The following is a 21,437-nucleotide window of genomic DNA, read 5'->3' on the forward strand; positions in this document are numbered from 1 at the left end:
TTCTAATTGTATTGTAAAAAATGTTAAGAGAATCAAACAACTATTCTGTACAACAGCAAAACCCGAACAATGTGGTGCCCCCGTTTCGTGCCTCTTGCATGTTTTTAATGGTCTGGGGTGGCTGGACTTCCTGTTAGAATTACTCACCACTTAGGCTTGAAATAAAGATTCACATGCAAGTCAACAGAAAGGGAAAACCTAAAATACAAAGAGCCGTATTGTAAAGTGCGATAGACAGCACAAAGGCTACAAGTACGGCCAGCACAGCCTGAAGCTACTGTAGACAATTAAATTGCGAAACGGCTATACAATTATTTGTGGCAGACATGCGTAACTGACTTTGTATTGCCAGGTTTTGTGCCTCCTGTACATGTGAAGTATTGAGTTGTTGATACCCTGTAAATTAACTAAAAATGTCATTATTATGGTCAATGCAAGTAGGACGAGGTCTATGAAAATGTGTTAGACCTAGACCATATAATGTGGAACCTTCTTGTAACTGGGTATAAAAACACATAGGCCTAATTCTACAAACTAGTACTACTGTTTAGTACTGAGAGAGAGAGAGAGAGACACACACACACACACACACACACACACACTGTGCAGCCGTTGTTTTATTCTCAGTTTTTCAAGGTATACAGTCATTATTTTGAAAAATGTTTTTTAAACAGCAGCTTTCGTTCCATTACCGGCAGAACAAACTCTCATGGGCACTGTAGTTTCTTCGAATGGCTGAACAGGCAGTATTTTACTGCATGTGGTGGAGGAGATGTTGCACACAGGACCATGGATAACAACAACAAAAAGACTAAGAAAACAGAACGAGCGTCTTGCATTCCCAAGCCCAACACACATTCATATTAAAGGCTTCAAGGTGATGGCATGTGCAGTTATTTACATGAACATCCAGCCGTTGGAATGAAAATGCTGAAGCTGAATTTGCCTAAAATAAACACAAAACAAGAACAGATTTGGTTTACAGTGGGAAGGGGTGGGACAGGATAAATACAGAGTACTTAAGTCACATCTGGGTTATATGTTGGAAACACTAAAGCACTATTTATAGATCTGTTGCTTTGGGTTTTATTTGAAAGGGATTCAAACTGGCAGTGGAGTATAATATTGAAACAACTACTGTTCTTCCTTCTTTGCACTCAGCATTTGCGTACTGCCGCTGAAATGCACTTAAACCAAAATAAGGCGGCTAACCAAAATGAATAGCTCATGAAATGGTAAGATCTGAAGCACGCACTTTAAAGATTAATTGGTTCAAGGATTTAAGGTATCAAAACATTCAACCATTTTATAATTTGAAGTGGTACAGCATTACAACTTTCATCACTTGGAAGATTATTATTATTATTTTTTTTTATAGGAATACAAGTATGTATGATTCGATTTGCATTTAAAACTTCATAAACGTAGGTTATAAAATTGAATTTTCAAAAGCAGGTTGTGACCGGCATCTTTCTTGAGGCACTGTGCTGATGCTGTGATTCGTGCAAGATAAGGGCTGCTAACCAGAAGGATCTTGAAATCCCCAGCTACTGTGCTTACCCTTCCAACAACAGCTACTGCAAAAGGTAATTTGTGGTACACTCTAGTAGGGTATTGCTGAAAACATGATGGATTATAAAGTGATTCAGTAAAGTAAAAATGATTATATGTTCTTAGGGTGTTAGTCAGAAACAGCACAGCTCTTAATGAAGTTTTAAGCTACTTTTTGTTAAGCTCCAAGCGTTTCTAGCCCCTTAAGGACTAGTGAAGTATAAACCACATGTGAGATGGACACATTTCTAACTAGGCAGAAATAAAGTTCTACAGTATGAAAGTTATATTATATTCAGAAGTATATAGCACACACACACACACACCCATATTGGATAATTACAGCAGTGTGCTTTAAAATGAGCATTTTCTAGAACACGACTTACATTCGTTTTAGTAACTTCTTGCAGACATACAGAAAGCTTCTAGTTGCAGTAGCATGAAACCTGGTTGTGTATTGATCAATAATCATTTACTACAGCAGCTGGGTTGACTGCTGGGTTGAGTCTCCTGTATAATAGAATTCAGTACGTAATCCTTACAAAGTAGTGCTGCACAATGCCAATGAGGGGGGACTGGCTGCTTCTTACAGTAGCTCCAATTTCCTAACAGGAAATTGGATCAAATTGTTTTGGGGTCATAAATCAAAGCTGTATAACCTACACTGATTGATGGGTCTTATTGATGTACCACAAAACAAGGGATTCAAACCACTTTTTTTATTTTACACATTAAAACATTTTAAAAAATGACAAATGGGGGGGTCTATTCAATTTATTCAAATATTGTCATTTAAAATAATCAATACACGAGTCCTACCAAGTTTATATATATGCACACATACATACATACATACATACATACATAGCAATTAAAAAGTCTACGATTGGATGTTAGATATTCATAACCATAAAATCTGTTATTTAAACAGTGGCCATATTCAGATCCTCTGCAATTTAGTGGAACTGAATTTCCCCCAATTGTAGGTTTTACAACGTGTGGCCACTGGTAATGAACACAGGCCAATGCTGTACAGCAGCACATAGTACACCAGAGAAAAATCCCCCTCACTCATCCCAGTCATTCTTTTCTTTTACTTTTCTTTCTTTGATTTCCTCGTTCTGTGTCAGTCCAAACACATGCAGTTGTTACTTAGGACTGCTTTGCTTTTTATAGTGTGTTCAATTGTTGAAGTTCCTGATTGCACCACTAAATAAACCTGGTTTCAGCGGGTCTTAACACAGATCTCAATTGTCTATTTGGGATCCCACTGCACTGTCATCAGAATCGCGTCGGTGAATATGTTAATGATGGGTCAGGCGCTCTATAACGGGGCAGGACATGTCTTCAGAATACCCTTTCAGTGCAGTATTATTATTCTTTTTTACGCCTTCGCTCCATTTATGCGTCACAGAATCGGGAGCATGCGTCGTTCACGCTTGCACTCACATTTGTGCTGTGATCAGAATACAGAACTAAGAGTTTTAGTTTATAGACAGTAAGAGTTTAAGATGTTTGTGTTAACAAAAGGTTTTTAAAACACACTTTTCCTAGAGAAACTATATAATAGGTAGTAAATGAAAAAAATATTTTAAATCATTGATTTTAAAAAAATCAATTGATTTAAAAAATCGACTATTTAAAAATCAGCCAACTGACTATCTGGGACTTTGATACCTTAAACAAATCAATACAATTGTTAAAGGATTGAACAGATTTATTTATTTTGTGTATTTTTATTCCATCTATTCTCACACAAGCAACTGAACTATTACAGTAGAAGGACAGAGTGTTCTACTGTAATGACTGCTTGTGTGAAGATTGCCATGGCTCCTATGATGATTGCATTTAAAAAAAAAAAAAGAAAAGTACAATTCTAAAAAAAATAAGAAACAACTTGACTACTTACAAGTTCCTACATTTAAAAAAAAAAAAAAAAAAAGCTCTTAGGTTGTTTATATCTGGTTTGGTAGCTTTTATTGGGTGTGTTTCTCCTTTTGGGTGAAAAAAGTGCTAATGACAATTTGAAGTAAATGCGGTAGCTTTGAGAATTTAGCCCAAAATGTCAGACCAAGTGTCTTCAAACAACAGAGAAGCCACTAAACTTCCACTGCAACCCCTGGAGCACAGCCAGTTCTAACCTGCTGCTTGCTTTGTTCCCGGCACATAATAACCGCAGTTTCAAAGGGTAGCCAATTATTTTAATGCACTAATGGGCTTAACAAAAGATGAAACAAATTCTTGACAAAGCATCACACTGGCAGTATAAAAGGGCTCAATTAGAGTACCACACTTGGAAAATATGATGGCCCACAACCAAGCCTAGTTAAAAATCATAAAGTCAAGTAGACTTTTAAAACCCATTAGCATTGCACATGTAGCTACAGCTTGTCAAAAATGCTAATTTTAATAAGGTTATCTGAAAAACCTTCATGCAACAAAAAACACAAAGCAGTGCATGTACACACCAGCATACGGATGCTGAAGCATTTTCAAAAGGATCTTAATGGTCTGCAGGTCATCATGTCCACTCTGAAAATGCCTCATTCCATCTCATTCTTCTGTACAGATGTATTGTTCTTACTGGATGAAGGTCATTACATTGTAACTCAGTTGCCAATGGTAAAAGTACCTGACCTCTATAAGACTGATATAATGAAATGCATCAACATTGTTTTCATGACCAAAATAAATCACTGGAACAGCAACAGTAAGAATGGATTTATAATACAGCACTGAAGTCATGCCCAGTACTGTACGTATAGTAAAAAAAGGCCGGGTCTAAGAATATTTGCAAAAATGAACTTGCCTAGTGCCACAATGTTACACCAGTATTACCCCGCCCCCCCCCCCCCACCCCCCACCCCCCCCCCCCCCCCCCCCCCCCACCCCCCACCCCCCCCCCCCCACCCCCCACCCCCCCCACCACCACCACCACCACCATGTGCATGTGGATCATACAGCATAGAGGCATACTTTCTGTACTGCTATTTAGCAGATTCTACGATAATTCTTCCATTGTTTAATGTGAGTGCAATCTTGCAAACTTCAGTCTACAGCACAGTATGAGGTTTAATATTATGGAGATGTGATAAAGAAATAGAAGATGCTTTTGTTTAGAGATGGAGCAACACTGGTGAAAAAGTACATGTTTTTAATAAAACACAGTAGTGCAAATGGTCTAAAAAAGAAGTGCGTGCTGACCCCTCAAATATAACCCTTGTTCCCAAAAGTCACTCCCCCAACACAGGGATTAAAGCATTATTTTATCCAAGCACATGACATAGAACTGGAATGAGGGCAAAGTGCAATAATGTTGCCCATACCAGATTCTGCTTCTATTTCCCTGATTACCATGCGGAAGACTACGCCATCCCAAGACAAAAGGCTTCTTCTACTTCAAATAAACAAAAGCAGCTTGAGAACTCAATGCAGTTGTTTACCAGCATCAATGTCATAATTTTTGTCTTCTTGTTGTACCACAAAAAACCTTAACTATTGTACAGCACTGTGCAGGAGTCATTCTTCATTAAACTGTAATTGCATATCTGAGGCAGACTAAAACACCCTATGGTTAGCAGAGACATTTCCTGCTCCATTCTGCCAGTCAAACTCCCATTACTAAAGTGTGGCACCTTTTATCAGCACTGCTGGAACAGGACATTGATAGCCATTCAATGGAAAATTTCAAAATTACACACTATCAGGTGGCAGGGAAAGGCCTGCTGCACTAAACTAAATTTATGTTATAAAATAGCCATCCAGCATTACTGAAAATCACTAGGTGGAGATAAAACAACAACAAAAAAGCATCTCATGTTGCAGGGCAGGAAATTAAAATGTTAAGCTAATGGTACAAAGCTAGTCATTAGCAAACTTTGTGGGCAAAGCAATCTACAACTCTGAAGGTCATTACATACACACACGCACACACAAAACCACAGCCAGTCCTTCATTTCCATCAATTATTCTCAATCAGTGTTTAAATAAGGAAAGCTTGAGTTGCTCATAAAAAAAAAACCTTTTAAATTAAAGTCACACAGCAGAAGCAACCCCCTCCCCCTCCATTTAAACATATCCTTGGTGTTTTCTAATACCATAGTATAGCTCATGTGCACCAAGCTATTAAAGATTGATACAGGTCATTACAGGACAGAGCATTTTTAGCAAGCAATAACTAGACAATCAAGGAGATGTGGGTCTCTAATGCCACATGTACTGTATTTATACTAATCAAGAGCAGCACACAACATTAAACACAGCTCTCATAATCATGTCTAAACTGCAAGTACAGTACATCAGGTACACCAGAGTGTAACCATCACCTGTCCCCCATGCTACACACTGCCCCTAGTGGATGCAAGATGTACCACACTTGCTGGTGTAAGAGCAGTAGACTCCACCAGCAGCCTGCTGTTCTGAGTGGAGTTATTTTCCTAGACCTCTTTAAAAGGTCAGCTGTGTTGAAAGAATGGCGTCCTTGACAGCAAGACCATAAAACAAGGGTGGTTTAAAATTACTTGGTTTTACCAGGTATCAGGTTTTGCAAGAGAAAATTACTTTAGTTACATGCTTGTATTTTTTTTTTTTTTTTTTTTTACAGAAGTTGGCAATAATACAAAACGAAATAAAAGCAGATCTAAACAACCCTTTTTCAGTTTTTTTTACTTGTATTACTGTAAATCATATACAGTAGTCTACTTATCTGGGGAACATTAAATGTGACACCGGTTGAATCTGTACAGGTTTTCAACATGGAACTAGAGGCAGGAATAAAAAGCAGTATTTTGCTTCATTACATAGTTTGATTCAGAAGAGCAACTTGAAATTAGTCCATCACTAATTTGCTTACAAAAGGGAACCAGCCAAGCAAGATAATCCAATGTTGTTCTGTGCAGAACCAATAGAAACCGTATGAGTGAATCCTGACCAAGCAGGTCAAACTACAGCAGAGGTTAATTGGACAGGAAAAGACCTTGGGGCCCCCCACACCACACTGCCCTGTAATTAGAAAAAAACACCACTGTTCTGGATCATTATAAATAAAAAAGCTAAGGATAAGATAAACATGCAGTATGAACTGAACAGGTTTACTCTGGTGCATACCCACCCCAAACCAAAGCATGAACACAACCTAGCAAAGAAGCTATCAAAAGTGCTCCATCTCATTTTAATTAAAAAAAACACAAGAAACTGTTTATGCACAGAAAAACCCTCTTGTGACCACACTGTACTCTGTTTTTAGCATGGTTTAACGTCATGTCTTTTCAGCATGAAATATTTAATGCAATCGTCCAAATAGATGCTAGGCTGGCGCTGTATGAAAAGATTATATTATATATATATATATATATATATATATATATATATATATATATATATATATATATATATATATATATATATATATATATATATATATTATATATATATATAAACTAAAATTGAGACGGATCAAAATGTCAAAGCTGAAAGCCAGCTACAAGGAACACAATTAATAAATAAAATAAATACTCAATATTGGAGCAATAGAACTCATTATTGCAAACATTATAAAATGAAACACACACATAGTACACAGAAATTAAATAAACGGTTAATACATTTCCAATAATAAAAAGGTAGTCCTTGTGCTAGCAAAAAAAAAAAAAAAAAAAGAAAACCTATGGCAGACTGCACTAAATTTCTAATGGGAGCATTGAAGGTAAAGCAGACCAGACAATTCTCCTCCAAAAACACAAGGAACAGAAAATGCCATCTTCCCAAGCACACTAGTACAATACAAAACATTGTTCCAATAAAAATACAACAAAAACAAAACAAACAAACAAACAAACAATCACTTTGCAGCTTTACTTACTATTGATTCCCAGGGCATAAAAGAACTGAAGAAACGAAAGTGGTGCCTGCTTTTAATTTTTTTTTTTTTTTTTTATAGAAATGAAACTCCAGATGCTCACCCTCATCAGTCAGAAGCCAGCGTTTGGCAGGTTCATGGATGGAACATGCTCCTGTGAAGCCGTTCCCCCTTGTGTGCGCTCACCCTCTGAACACAAGAGGAAATAAAGCAGCACAGCTGTCAAGGATCCTGGCTTCAGTGGAAACCTGAAACCAGGGGTGATGTCACACTCCAGCACAGCATTATGTGGAAAAACCCCACTCTCTTCTATAGTTCTTTTCTACTGCAGAAAAGAAAGATAGACAGGCCAAAACAAAAACAAAAAAAGCACACGCTTTGTGTCAGTCCCAACAGAAAATACAATATGCAAACACAGCTCTTCAATTGATCGCTGTGCCACTGTTGTTGTTGTTGAAAGGCTGCTTCTCAAACCTCTACGGGACAGGAGACACAGTTAGTAGCCAAGTGAAAACAAAGGGGTGTGAACAGACTGTGCACGCCTAGATCTGAAATCCAACACAATCACAGCATTGAGTAATAAGTTAATTAAATGAATTAATTTTTTTTTTAATGTATGTAATAATTGAAATTATGTTTATCATGATAACACTGATGATTTTATAGAAGGATTTAATTTTAAACTAATTTTAAAATCTGCAGCAGTAAAGTATTACATAAACTCCTAACATAAGCAGTAATAGCAGCAATGATCAAGCAATATAAAAGCAGCTCTTGAAATGGATACAATGGAGGGTATATGAGACTTGCAAAGACAATGGAATGTAATTTAATTTAGCACTGCTGGTGAAAGCTACTCTTATTATACAGTACACCCACACCAGACATGTGCTGCTGTTAAACTGCCTCCCCATCCGCAAAACTGCCAAAACTGGGCACATGAAATACACTGAGGCACAAGGGAAAGAATATACGGGAAAGCCTGAAGTACTGGGAAAATACAGAAGGGGTATCATTATAGCTATACAGGTGGGATAAAATGATGGAACGAGTCATTGTGTTGGATATCTTTCTAGTGTTTTACTCATCCCACTGTGTGGACAGCCCTGGCCATTTTCACAGTGTTAATGCAAAAATAAATTCCTAGCTCATATTTTACTGTCAAACTTTGTGAAACCCAATCTCATTAATCCAGTCAGTAGTGGGCACAGGTAAAGCGTCTAAGCTTAAATGAACTCGGACAACAGTGTAGACCTGTACTGTATACAGTAGGTCTAAAGAAAGAGAACGCAAAACTGCAGCCCACTTTTTTTTCCTATATTAGACAGCAGTCAGTTAACTAATAAAACACTGTTACTTAAATCTTTATATTGTCATTTTTATTTTCCAGCAGGAGACAAAAACTATTCAATATATTTATGTCAAGTTACTTCGTGCAGAAAGATTTCGACTGGAATGACTTTGACCGACTACTTACTGTATGCAATGGAAGTCTTATTCCCATCACTGCGATTCCATAATGCTACGATATTAGGCAGTAAAAACTAGATCAGTGTTACTGTAAGCATCCCCCAATGGCACAGCACAATGTGTTAGGATCATCAACATGTAGAGAGATTTAGAAAAAAAGGATTCACTGTATTTCAGCAAATGTGATCTCAAACATTTCCATGCTAAAATGTCCAGCAGCCATCTACAAACAGGTTAATGTTTTCATACTGATACTTGGCAGAGAGGGAATCCTAAAATGCAGTTGTATATACAATCTGAGTTCTCCAGCATGATGAGGATGATGGAACACATGGGTCTTTCCACCAGGGTGTTTATTTCCTGAAATGTGAAGTCAGCTTCTCAACATTGTTTCCGAGATACTGCCTGGCGTTGGAGGATACTGTCTAAAGCGTGCTGTAAACTGCTTACATCACTGAATGAGAATCAAGATATCAAAATCTCAACCCACACAAGCTTTTCAATTTTCCATTCTGGATTCAAATCTGTTTTCCAGATACAGTACAAGGATTCCATTAGCGATAGGATTTCAGTACCATTAGCAACATCATATTTGGAACAGGGTTTAAAAAAATTAAGTACAAAAAAACCCACTCTACACAAATGACCACAGCAAACCATGAAATGTAACAGCAAAATCACAGGAATCCATAACAAATAGGAAAAGACTGTCCTAATTACAGGCTTGTTTAGCTGAAAAGTAATAAAACGCATGTTTGGTAGGAGAACATGTGGCGGATGTGTTTTTAAAAAAATTTTAAAAAAAAGAGTAGATGTGCTATTTTTACCCTTTGGCAACTCGTATTGACTTGCACAGAAATTTTAACACTCTAGAGCCATCGCAAAACAAAGCCCATGGCACAATACCCCTTCTTGGCCCCCCCGACAGCAAAAACTACTCATTTTACAGTTTCTGAAGTTTTGCAGACAGCCGATACCTGTACATATAAAAATGTAGACAGCAAGCCACAAGCCAGACACACATGAGCTGCATCAGTTGTAACCGTTTTAGCAGTTGCTGGAAAATTATCAGAAATAACATGAGCAAAGCAGACTGGTCTACCTCTGCACCGCAGCAAGGCGATGGCAGAACAGATGGGGGAGGGGGGAGATTATATATTGCGAGAGTTTGTTAGGCTTTTCATCCACCACCACCGCCGCCCCAAAAACAGAGATCAAGGAATCCTGTAGGTTGATACTGGGCTGGGCGGGGCTGGGGGTAACCGAGACTTCACAAAAGAACAATTTGCTCTGATCCCCAAAGTTTCCTAGGAGTACAAGACTTGAACACAAAACTAAAAGCAGGGATGTTTTTAAGTTATACCCCATGATGTTATATAGTTACAGACGTGCTCAAATTTGTTGGTACCCTTACAGCTCATTGAAATAATGCTTCATTCCTCCTGAAATGAAAAGCTATTTTATCCTGTATACTTGCATGCCTTTGGTATGTCATAGAATAAAGCAAAGAAGCTGTGAAAAGAGATGAATTATTGCTTATTCTACAAAGATATTCTAAAATGGCCTGGACACATTTGTTGGTACCCCTTAGAAAAGATAATAAATAATTGGATTATAGTGATATTTCAAACTACTTAGTTTCTTTAATTAGTATCACACATGTCTCCAATCTTGTAATCAGTCATTCAGCCTATTTAAATGGAGAAAAGTAGTCACTGTGCTGTTTGGTATCATTGTGTGCACCACACTGAACATGGACCAGAGAAAGCAAAGGAGAGAGTTGTCTGAGGAGATCAGAAAGAAAATAATAGACAAGCATGGTAAAGGTAAAGGCTACAAGACCATCTCCAAGCAGCTTGATATTCCTGTGACAACAGTTGCAAATATTATTAAGAAGTTTAACCCTTTGCGGTCCATTTATTAATCGCGCGTCAGGCACGCCAGGAATAATTAATTTTCACACGCGCAGTTAATTTTATACGCGCTGTTTAAAAGTATTTTTTTTCACAGTCAAACGGGTTTAAATGGCCCTGCATATCAACAAAGCACACACTAGGCATCTCCAGCCCCTCCCCAGCCTTTTGTTTGCTATAGCGTTCAGCTGTGTAAGAAATAAATAATAATAATAATAATAGTCGTACATACCGATCGATCATCTCCAGATCACTCGTTTTATCACCAAACTCCTCAATAATGCGATCAAAGTCATTATTTTATTACTATAACATCTGAAAAAAGCTCTGCAAATGTCCATGATAGTCTCAGTGCGCTGACGCACTTAGCCAGCTTGTTTATTATGGACGCCCATTATCTGATACCTGATACCATGTATGACTATTCATGAAATACGCCTTTTTTTTTTTTTTTTTTTTTTTCCGACTTGTCTCGGCTCCTGTCGCTACCACTCGGCAATTGAATGGTTTTCTCGGCTTTTTCCGGAGAAAAAACGACTAAACACCCGTTTATTGCGTTGCTATAATGATGTCGGACCCAGTCCGACAAAGGACCTGTGAGGAATAATTGCAATGTCGGACCCAGTCCGACAATGGACCGCAAAGGGTTAAGGTCCATGGAACTGTAGCCAACCTCCCTGGGCGCGGTCGCAAGAGGAAAATCGACCCCAGAGTGAACAGAAGGATAGTGCGAATGGTAGAAAAAGAACCAAGGATAACTGCCAAAGAGATACAAGCTGAACTCCAAGGTGAAGGTCCGTCAGTTTCTGATCGCACCATCCGTCGCTTTTTGAGCGAAAGTGGGCTCCATGGAAGAAGACCCAGGAGGACTCCACTTTTGAAAGAAAAACATAAAAAAGCAGACTGGAATTTGCTAAAATGCATATTGACAAGCCACAATCCTTCTGAGAGAATGTCCTTTGGACAGAGGAGTCAAAACTGGAGCTTTTTGGCAAGTCACATCAGCTCTATGTTCACAGATGAAAAAATGAAGCTTTCAAAGAAAAGAACACCATACATACAGTGAAACATGGAGGAGGCTCGGTTATGTTTTGGGGCTGCTTTGCTGCGCCTGGCACAGGGTGCCTTGAATCTGTGCAGGGCACAATGAAATCTCAAGACTATCAAGGCATTCTGGAGCGAAACGTACTGCCCAGTGTCAGAAAGCTCTGTCTCAGTCGCAGGTCATGGGTCCTCCAACAGGATAATGACCCAAAACACACAGCTAAAAGCACCCAAGAATGGATAAGAACAAAACATTGGACTATTCTGAAGTGGCCTTCTATGAGTCCTGATCTGAATCCTATCGAACATCTATGGAAAGAGCTGAAACTTGCAGTCTGGAGAAGGCACCCATCAAACCTGAGACAGCTGGAGCAGTTTGCTCAGGAAGAGTGGGCCAAACTACCTGTTAACAGGTGCAGAAGTCTCATTGAGAGCTACAGAAAACGTTCGATTGCAGTGATTGCCTCTAAAGGTTGTGCAACAAAATATTAGGTTAGCGGTCCCATCATTTTTGTCCATGCCATTTTCATTTGTTTTCTTATTTACAATATTATGTTGAATAAAAAATCAAAAGCAATTAAATATGGAATAAACAATGGTGGATGCCAATTACTTTTGTCAGTTTCAAGTTATTTCAGAGAAAATTGTGCATTCTTCGTTTTTTGTGGAGGGGTACCAACAAATTTGAGCACGTCTGTATAATACTTTGGATCCAGGAGTTCCAACAGGCATATTTCTAATCTCCCCTTCTTATCAAAGGTATTAGAGCGAGTGGTGGCAAATCAACTCAACTCATTCCTTGCAGCACATATACATATATATATACATATTATACATATGATATATATATATATATATATATATATATATATATATATATATATATATATATATATATATATATATATATATATATATATATATATAATATATATATATAAATTTCAGATCAGGCTTCCGTCCTGTTCACAGTATTGAAACAACCCTAATCAAAGAGGTAAACGATGTGCTACTATCTTCTGATTCAGGCCTTGCCTCTGTCCTCATCCTTCTAGATCTAAGTGCAGCATTCAACACCATTGACCGTCCGATTTTAACTGACCCCCTTGAGAATCTTGTAGGACTGTCAGGTTGCGCCCTATCTTGGTTTAAATCCTATCTTTCAAATAGGTTACAATATGTTAAAACTGAGGAGCACTCCTCCTTATCTAAGAGTTACGTGTGGCGTCCCGCAGGGCTCTGTTCTTGCACCGATCTTGTTTTCCCTGTATATGCTCCACCTGGACGATGATGTCTGTAGACACAGGGTACGGCTATGCCAATGACACACAATTGTATCTCTGAAACACATTTTCTACTGTTAAATTCTGATAAAAACAGGAGGTCATCATTTTGGTGTCAAGAAATCAACAAGGAGGGTAAATCAAATGTGCCTGTACAGCGGACAGCAAACCCATTTAGTCAGACAGAAATTAGAAATTTGGGTGACGTTTTTTACCCTGATACTTCAGTTGACTACCAGATTACGAACGTAACTAAAAGTGTCTTTTTTCCCCCATCTAAGAAATGTTGCTAAATTAAGACTCTCTCTCAGCACAGGATGCTGAGAGACAGATGCATGCCTTTGTAAATTCTAGAATAGACTACTGCAATGCCCTATTTTCTGATTGCAGATTGCAGCTCGTGCAAAAAACTGCTGCCAGGATCCTAACGAAAACAAGAAAGTCTGACCATATTACGCCGGTATTAGAATCCCTACACTGGCTCCCAGTACGACACAGGATTGATTTTAAAGTCCTGCTTTTAACCTATAAAGCCTATAATGGGTTAGCTCCATCTTACCTGAGTGACTTATTGGTCCCATATGTTCCAGGTCGCCTGCTACGATCTCAGGATGCTGGACATCTCACTGTTCCAAACATTTTAAAAAACACAGCAGAGCATTCGGCTACATGGGCCCCTAAACTGTGGAACAAACTGCCAGTCTCTGTAAGGGAGGCACCAACTGACAGCTTTTAAAACTACTGTAGGCTGAAGACAAATTTGTATAATCTATCACATACATGACTATTACTATTTACTGTATGTTTTATTGTTATTGTTTTTATTATTTTATCGTACTTATGTGTTTTATTGTATTTACTTATTTGTTTGTCTGCTCTAATGCTTATAGCTATGTATACTTTCTTGTTTTGCCCATGTGAAGCGCTCTTTGGCAGCCTGTTGCAAAGGGTGCTATATTAAATAAAGATTTGATTGATTGATTATAACAACAATGTAGAACTCACTGATCATCAATTCTAGAATTCACAATAAATTACTAAGGACATACAGCTTTCTTAAAAAACAAAACCAAGACAGAACCCGATAAGGTGGACATTACTGGACCGCTAAATTGAAAAAAGCCAAATTATTGAACTGTGATTTTTGCAGAGTTAAAGTCTTGGCTATTAAAATAATAATATATTATCACCTCTCACCCAATATACTGTACAGTAACCACCATGAATGTTCAGAATGCTGTATTATATTACTTTGTTACTTGATTCATGTTTTATTTTTGGCATGTACATGACAGGTCTACATGGAATCAAGTGTCTGGGTGTACTGTTGGTAAAGCATCACAATCAATTGTATCTGTGTCATATACTGTATTTATTTCTGCTGCATGTATACAATTCCAGTACATATTAATTACAGCACCACCCTACTCGCACTTGATCCTTTTTCCGGGTGCTACATCATATGATGCATCATGCTTCAAAGCTGAAGAGCAACTTGGTACAAGAATGAAATATTACAGTTACCTTAACACCTCTTGTTTAGATTCACCTTGTATCATTTTTTCTGTTTAAGGTCATCACATCCTGGTGACTTTAAAACCCAGAATTTTTAAAAAGGACCCGTGTTCAATATTTTCAGTCATTAAGCCCACTCAAAGAGAAGAGACAGTCATATACTGTACCATGAGAGACATCTACAGCATACGTATGAATTCATACACCAGAAAGATCACGTGGATATCACACCCACAGAGTGTTGCAGGCCTCGGGTTATTTATTGTACAGGGTTTTGAAATTAACGTTCCAGGTTTACCCCCAAAACACATACATGTTTAAGTAGTTTATTTGGAATTTCGAGAAAATAAATAAATAAATGAACTGGATTCCGAAACCCATCACGCGATGCCTTGTGCATCAATAGCAACACACCATGACGAGATCACCTTTCCAGGTCTATCCCCGAAGCTTCTGCTTAGTTCCTTATGCCTTGTGCATCAATAGCAACACACTATGACGAGATCACCTTTCCAGGTCTATCCCCGAAGCTTCTGCATAGTTCCTTATGCCTTCTGCATCAACAGCAACACACCATGACGAGATCACCTTTCCAGGTCTATCCCCGAAGCTTCTGCTTAGTTCCTTATGCCTTGTGCATCAATAGCAACACACCATGACGAGATCACCTTTCCAGGTCTAGCCCCGAAGCTTCTGCTTAGTTCCTTATGCCTTCTGCATCAATAGCAACACACCATGACGAGATCACCTTTCCAGGTCTATCCCCGAAGCTTCTGCTTAGTTCCTTTTATCTTTACACATTAAAATTACCAGACCTGTAACTTCAGAGTCCTTGACAGAAACACTTCTGATGCTGTGCCAGGTAATATTTGCTGTAGATCTAGCTTATAGGAAAGATGCATCTGTCAATTTCAAACCACAGAAACAATAAATTGTGTCCTCCACCAAGCAGTCGGAATTTATGGTACACTTCATGATCTATATCCTAGCATGTCAAGTTTAATAATTGCAATCCTTGCGTACGTAGGTCACCAAGGACACATCCATAGAAACGGGTTTGGGAACAACAAACTTCCCATTAAACAAATAATTGGAGCAAAACATGTGCTGTAGGCTTCTACAGAGTAATACTGGATTAGACAGCACAGAAAGACATGCTGCACATGTTATGTATTGCAACTAGCAACCAGTATAAAATGCATCTGGCTTGTGCTAGTGTAGTTCTGAGCAACACAAAGAAAGCAATGTTGCTAGAAAAAAACAAAATACAGCACTTAGATGGGGTGTTGAGTTTCGGAACATGTCACGTTATTCAAAACGTTGACATTTAATTTTCTTGTACAGCATAAAGCAGTGTACCAAGAACTGGAATGACGGAAATTCACTTGAATTTTAAACCCCTCACAGCAGGCATAACAGTGATGAATAATAAATAGCAGAAGTAATAAAAGCATTCCAGAGTTCTGCAATGAAGAGCGTGTACAAAACCACCTTTATGTAAGTTTGTGCCTTAATCGCTGTCCTAGAGTAGCACATCAGTTTTAAAAAGTGGCATATCTTTTCACAGATGAATTGAGCCCAATCATTTTTTTATATATTATATATATATATATATATATATATATATATATATATATATATATATATATATATTTATTTTTATAAAGCATTTTGCATATCGGTACACGCCCCCTTGATACAAACCAGAGTGCACACTATCTTTGGAATCCAACTATAAATGGTAATGAATAGAGAAGCAGTAGCAAAGATGCCCAGCAAAGCCCTTTGATCCAGTTCCTTTAGATAATTTATTGGGGGGCAGCCAATTTACACAGAATTTGGAAAAGGAGATCAAATACAAATTGGGCTTTACACAAAAGAATGTAAGCATAGTCCATTCTCACAAGCTCTCGTTATCTTCTGTGTTTAGAGTACCACACACTAAATATGAAATATTGCAATTTCTTGACTCACAACATCTTGGGTTCCCTATTATTGAGGTCTCAAAGTATTCAGGACATGTATAATTTAAGCAAAAACTACTTGCAAACAAATTAAATGCAATAGCTAGTATACACTGAAAACAAATCAAATGCCATCTTATTAGCCAAACTAAATTATATTGGGACATGTGGGGGGGGGCTTCAGTATAATGTAATGTATAATGAAATTTAAAGCTTTAAGATGGGTACAGTTACCACATGCAACCAGTAAAGCTTGCCAACTGCAGAACATGCAACACATAGCTTTCAGGGATCAATCTGTAAGTCATTAACAGCCATGCTGCTTTTATTAAGAAATCTCTTTAAAGTAGAACACAGGAAGATCTTTTTGGCTGCAGGCATTCTTTCATCACATGGCAAACACCTGCTGGGCTGCTTGCTACCCTACATTTATAACTTGGATTTGTTAGTTTGAGCTTAGCCAACCAAACACACGCTTGAGTCCTGTGTTTGCCCACCTACACTAGACAGGCTCAGAGGAGCAATTACTCCACTAAAGAATCTGAGAGGCCTAACTAAAATCTTGGTGGCTCGTTTAAGGTTAAACCGGCGGTCAGTCTGGGTCTGTCTCAGAGCAGGTGCCATCACCTCTCTTGTTTTCAAATCATTACTCAGCGAGGTAGTGATAACTTTACCCCTAACTTACGGACTGATGGAAGGAGGTTTCAGCTGTTTAAATGAGGTTTGTGGCACACTGTAATGAATCCACTGTTCTGCAATGCGAATGGGGTCAGTTCACAGCTAAAGATGGTTACACAGCATCCCCTGTAATAACAGAAAGATTAAGATACAAGACAGTAAATCTTTTACCACTGCAGTAAGAGATTTTATTTATTTTTATTTATATTATATATATATATATATATATCACACACACACACACACAGTAAATGCCGGTTATTAGCAACACTGATAAAGAAAACCTTGCAGTTATTAACAACATTTTCACGGGAACCAATCCCATCCCATAGACTTTAATGTTAATATATTTCAGATATTAGCAACTGTCTGCTACTAAATGACAACTTTTTTTTTACAATTTCTATGGCTACAGCACGCACACGAATACATCATGCGCACGCATCGCACCGTCTATTTATATATCATGGTGTGTTCACGGAGATCATTCTGCACGCACCCTCAGTTTTCATAACACAGCTGTGCATTTATTGAGTCTGACTGTCGTCTGTCATCATGGCTTCAAAACGTGTAGACCTTTCTATAGCCGACAAAGTTCAGATTCTGGAGGCACTACGTGAACCTGCTCTATAAAAAAAAAAAGTTGTCATACCAAAGACCAGGACCAGTCAACCCATCCAGTGTTGAGTAGAGATATTTTTCATAAAATGAACTAGAAGTCTGCATTTTTTTCAGTAGTATTTTTCCGGGACCTTGCAGGTCTGCATTGTTGAAAGCGTAGTGAAAGCTCTGTTTAAAAGACCGCTGACTGTAAACTAATTATGAGCACAGCTACACAAAGCCCGTTGATGATGCAAACATTTACTGCATCAGCCCTCCGAGGGTTCGTTTTATTGTCAAGACGCAAGCTTTAAAAAATAAAGTTGAAAATTGCTTTTTGCTACTGCATTCATTCTATGGCTTACTGTGCCAAGACCTTTTCAAAATCTGTTGTGATGAGTCAATCCCTACTTCCCATCACAATTATTATACTTGTTTATTTGTTGCCAACTCTATACGTCATACGGACATGTAGATACTGTACATCCCCAGAATTCTGTTAAATATGTGTGCAGGTGCCCAAGCACAAGACGATTTATATTGGTGATTTAACATGTCAAATATACAGTACACAGGGATTCATCAAAGTGACCACTTTACAGGTGGTCCATCTTTACATCAAGTAGCATCAATACAAGCACACCCTCCACACACTGCATACTGTAGTGCTACATTAGCAGAATGAGAAAAGCCTTGTGTGTCCAGAAGCAGAAAGAAACTACAGGCAGGCCTATATCATATACTGGAATACTAGGCACATTTAGTATAATTTGAGTGAACCTCTTCACGAGAAAATTGCTTAGCTACAGTTTAACATTTATTCCAAGCCCTGTAACAAAGTCAGCTTAAATATGATGAAATGGTGTGCAGGAATGGAAACAAGGCTCCCTCCTATTGCATAGCAGTTTGATCCCTTCCTGGTTTTACTATGAGTTTAATATGACACATCTGTGCTTGTTAGCTATACACTGTGGCTAGACAAGCTTGTATTAACTTGGAATGGGTGAAATTGCTATGCAATAGGAGTCTTATTTCCATCCGATATGTGCGAGTTGCACCTCATCTGGAATGAAATGATAATTACTGATTACAATTTAAGGCACTATGCTTCAAGGTGTCTTTTTGTTTAACACATTGCATAAACAGCTTGACTGCAAACCCACAAGATACAGTAGCAAGTAAAAGTTATAGTTTTGAGATGTGAACCATTTTCTGAAGTTTAAAAAAAATGAAAACATGAAAATCGACCACCAGTAGTTTCTTCTTCTTTGGGAGTATACAGAATACATCAATAAGAGGATGCAGACTGCCAGGTCTAGAGTGCACAGTTTATCAGAGAAGTTATGACTTATTACTTACACAGCAAGGCTCCCAATACTGCATTGCCAAGCAGACCACTTGTTCATCAGTTGATATGATATACTCATTACACTGCATAGTGTCAGACAAAGTAACTTCAAGGAATTTAATGTAGAAGTTATGAAATACTTAAATCGATATAGCAGAGAAGCACAGTTCCTGGTATACAGTACTTTAATAATGTTCCAACAACTTTTTTTTTTTTTCTAAAGGAGAAAGCTCAACAATGTAATGATAGAGCCAAGAATGAGGTCAACATGTATTTAGTAAACAAACAGTCACTGAAAATCAATTGCATGTGTCCCAAAAAAAAAAAAAAAAAAAAAAATGGCATTGTATTGCATTTTTGTTGCCGATTCTGTATAAATGTTAATTGTATTTTTGACAGAAGTGAAAACAGGACATGGCGGATCTGCCCATTTTGAATACCAATCTATTCCTGTAGCTGAAACTGGTGCAGTCAATATGTTTTAATTCCTCTTAAGTGTGAAGCTGAATACAACAAGTCTCAGTTACTGTGACAGGCGAGACTTCTTAGACCCCATTCACACTTGCGATTTAAGGCGGCCCTTTCTCATATGTGAACGCTCCAAGAAAGAAAAGCTAGCCCTAGGCCGTCGTTTTGATGCGGCCCAGGGCCTGCAAAGCAGACTGGGGCCGGCCTTTTCGTATCACATTACCAATTTTATTTTCTATGATAACACTGAAAAAAAGCGGATTTTCTATGATGTCAGAGCTTTTCTTGTTTTACATTTTGGGAGGGGCAAAAAACATGAAAGGATTTTTTTTGTTTGTTTGATAATAACCAATTCAATACACGTATCATATATAAACATTAACAGAGTTAAATTTGCTTTAAATTTACGTAAACATACCTGTATGATAAAACTGCTTCCGGTATTCAAGTTCAGTTTTGAATGAGGCTTCAGTTTACTTCAGTCAGTAATAGAGCTGTTTCATAACAAATCATCCCTAAAATCGGATCCACCAGTCGATGGTAATGTGCTGTTCTGTACATAAATTGAATGAAAGGAAACGTAAACAGCAGCAGACTTGGGATTCTTTTTTGTGCTCAAAGCCAGCATCTCATGACAATCTGGCTGGAGAATGCTGCAGCTCTATTTCACAATAGCCATCCGGATGACGAAGACTTGGAGTTGAACTAACATGATTTTTTTTTTTTTTTTTTTTTTTTACAACACAGAACTACTTCATATATATATATATATATATATATATATATATATATATATATATATATATATATATTAGTTTTATTGATCAATGGCACTGGTAACTTGCTTAATTTGAAAGTGTAAAAAATTGTATTTTTACTGTAATATGTTATATTTCAATGCCTGTTATTGTGATTATTATTATTGTTAATGTTATTCTATAGCCATATGTTGGGTAATCTTCCAAGAGAAGGGGTAATGCTGATGTTCAGTCTTTACTGGTAATGGTTAGGGACTAGAGAATAATAATGACAGTGATAATAATAACGAGTAAACAAATAGTTTACGATCGTGTTTGTAAACAAAACAAAGATGGTATTCATGCAGGTTAAACAAATACGTATAAATGAGAAGAAACATGTGTAACGTATTTAACATGATTTAATGTCGTGTCTTTCCTTAGGAGGGAGCAGTAGTACTATTAGGTGGTCAGTCGTGACTCGTGAGTTTGTCTTGTGAATGTCAGTCATTGTGTACAACCTGAAAGTCATTTGCAATCTGAGTGAAGTATCCATTACGAAAATAAATATTTATACCTGTGCAAATTGCCGTTTCCCGCGTTCTAAACACCTCCATGTTCTTAAGAGAATAATGTGATTGTGGGTGGGGGGTAAGCTCGGACCATCAACCCGTTACACACCATAACAGTAAGTCAAAATAGTCAATATGTCTTTTTAATATATACCATAAAATTGCTTCTGTGCTGCATTGAAAAAAACTATTAATAAACATCTACTACAGAAGGACTGAGTGCAGGCATCATTCCATAAAAATAATAAAACAAAGCCGTTCACCACATTTTAGGCCTGCTTTTCAGTCACATATGGGAACGTGCAAAGGAGCCTTAAAACCGCAAATGTGACCGGGGTTGCAGACCTAAATATGGGCCGGCCCAGGGCCAGCGCAGTAGTGTGAATGGGGTCTTAGAGGGTGACAGTAGGAGCAGCTCGCATACTAAATGACTTGCG

General features: G+C 37.9%; 1 protein-coding gene across 12 annotated transcripts in view; it reads right to left on the bottom strand.

Moving 5' to 3' along the window:
* The window catches only part of LOC117419803 (pleckstrin homology domain-containing family A member 5-like), a 112,226-nt gene that overhangs the window by 51,226 nt on the left and 39,563 nt on the right, over positions 1-21,437 (bottom strand). The window contains exon 1 of one of the 12 annotated variants that reach the window (XM_058985569.1): positions 17,283-17,301. The exons of 9 other annotated variants lie outside the window; for them this stretch is intronic. The gene's annotated coding sequence lies outside the window, so the exon portion shown is untranslated. Of the gene's footprint in view, positions 1-7,411; positions 7,450-7,511; positions 7,641-17,282; positions 17,302-21,437 lie in introns of those variants that run through there. 2 more of the 12 variants (XM_058985567.1, XM_058985568.1) reach the window with 2 other exon arrangements.

Source organism: Acipenser ruthenus, chromosome 14 (genome assembly GCF_902713425.1).
Source record: "Acipenser ruthenus chromosome 14, fAciRut3.2 maternal haplotype, whole genome shotgun sequence".
Classification (NCBI taxonomy): domain Eukaryota; kingdom Metazoa; phylum Chordata; class Actinopteri; order Acipenseriformes; family Acipenseridae; genus Acipenser; species Acipenser ruthenus.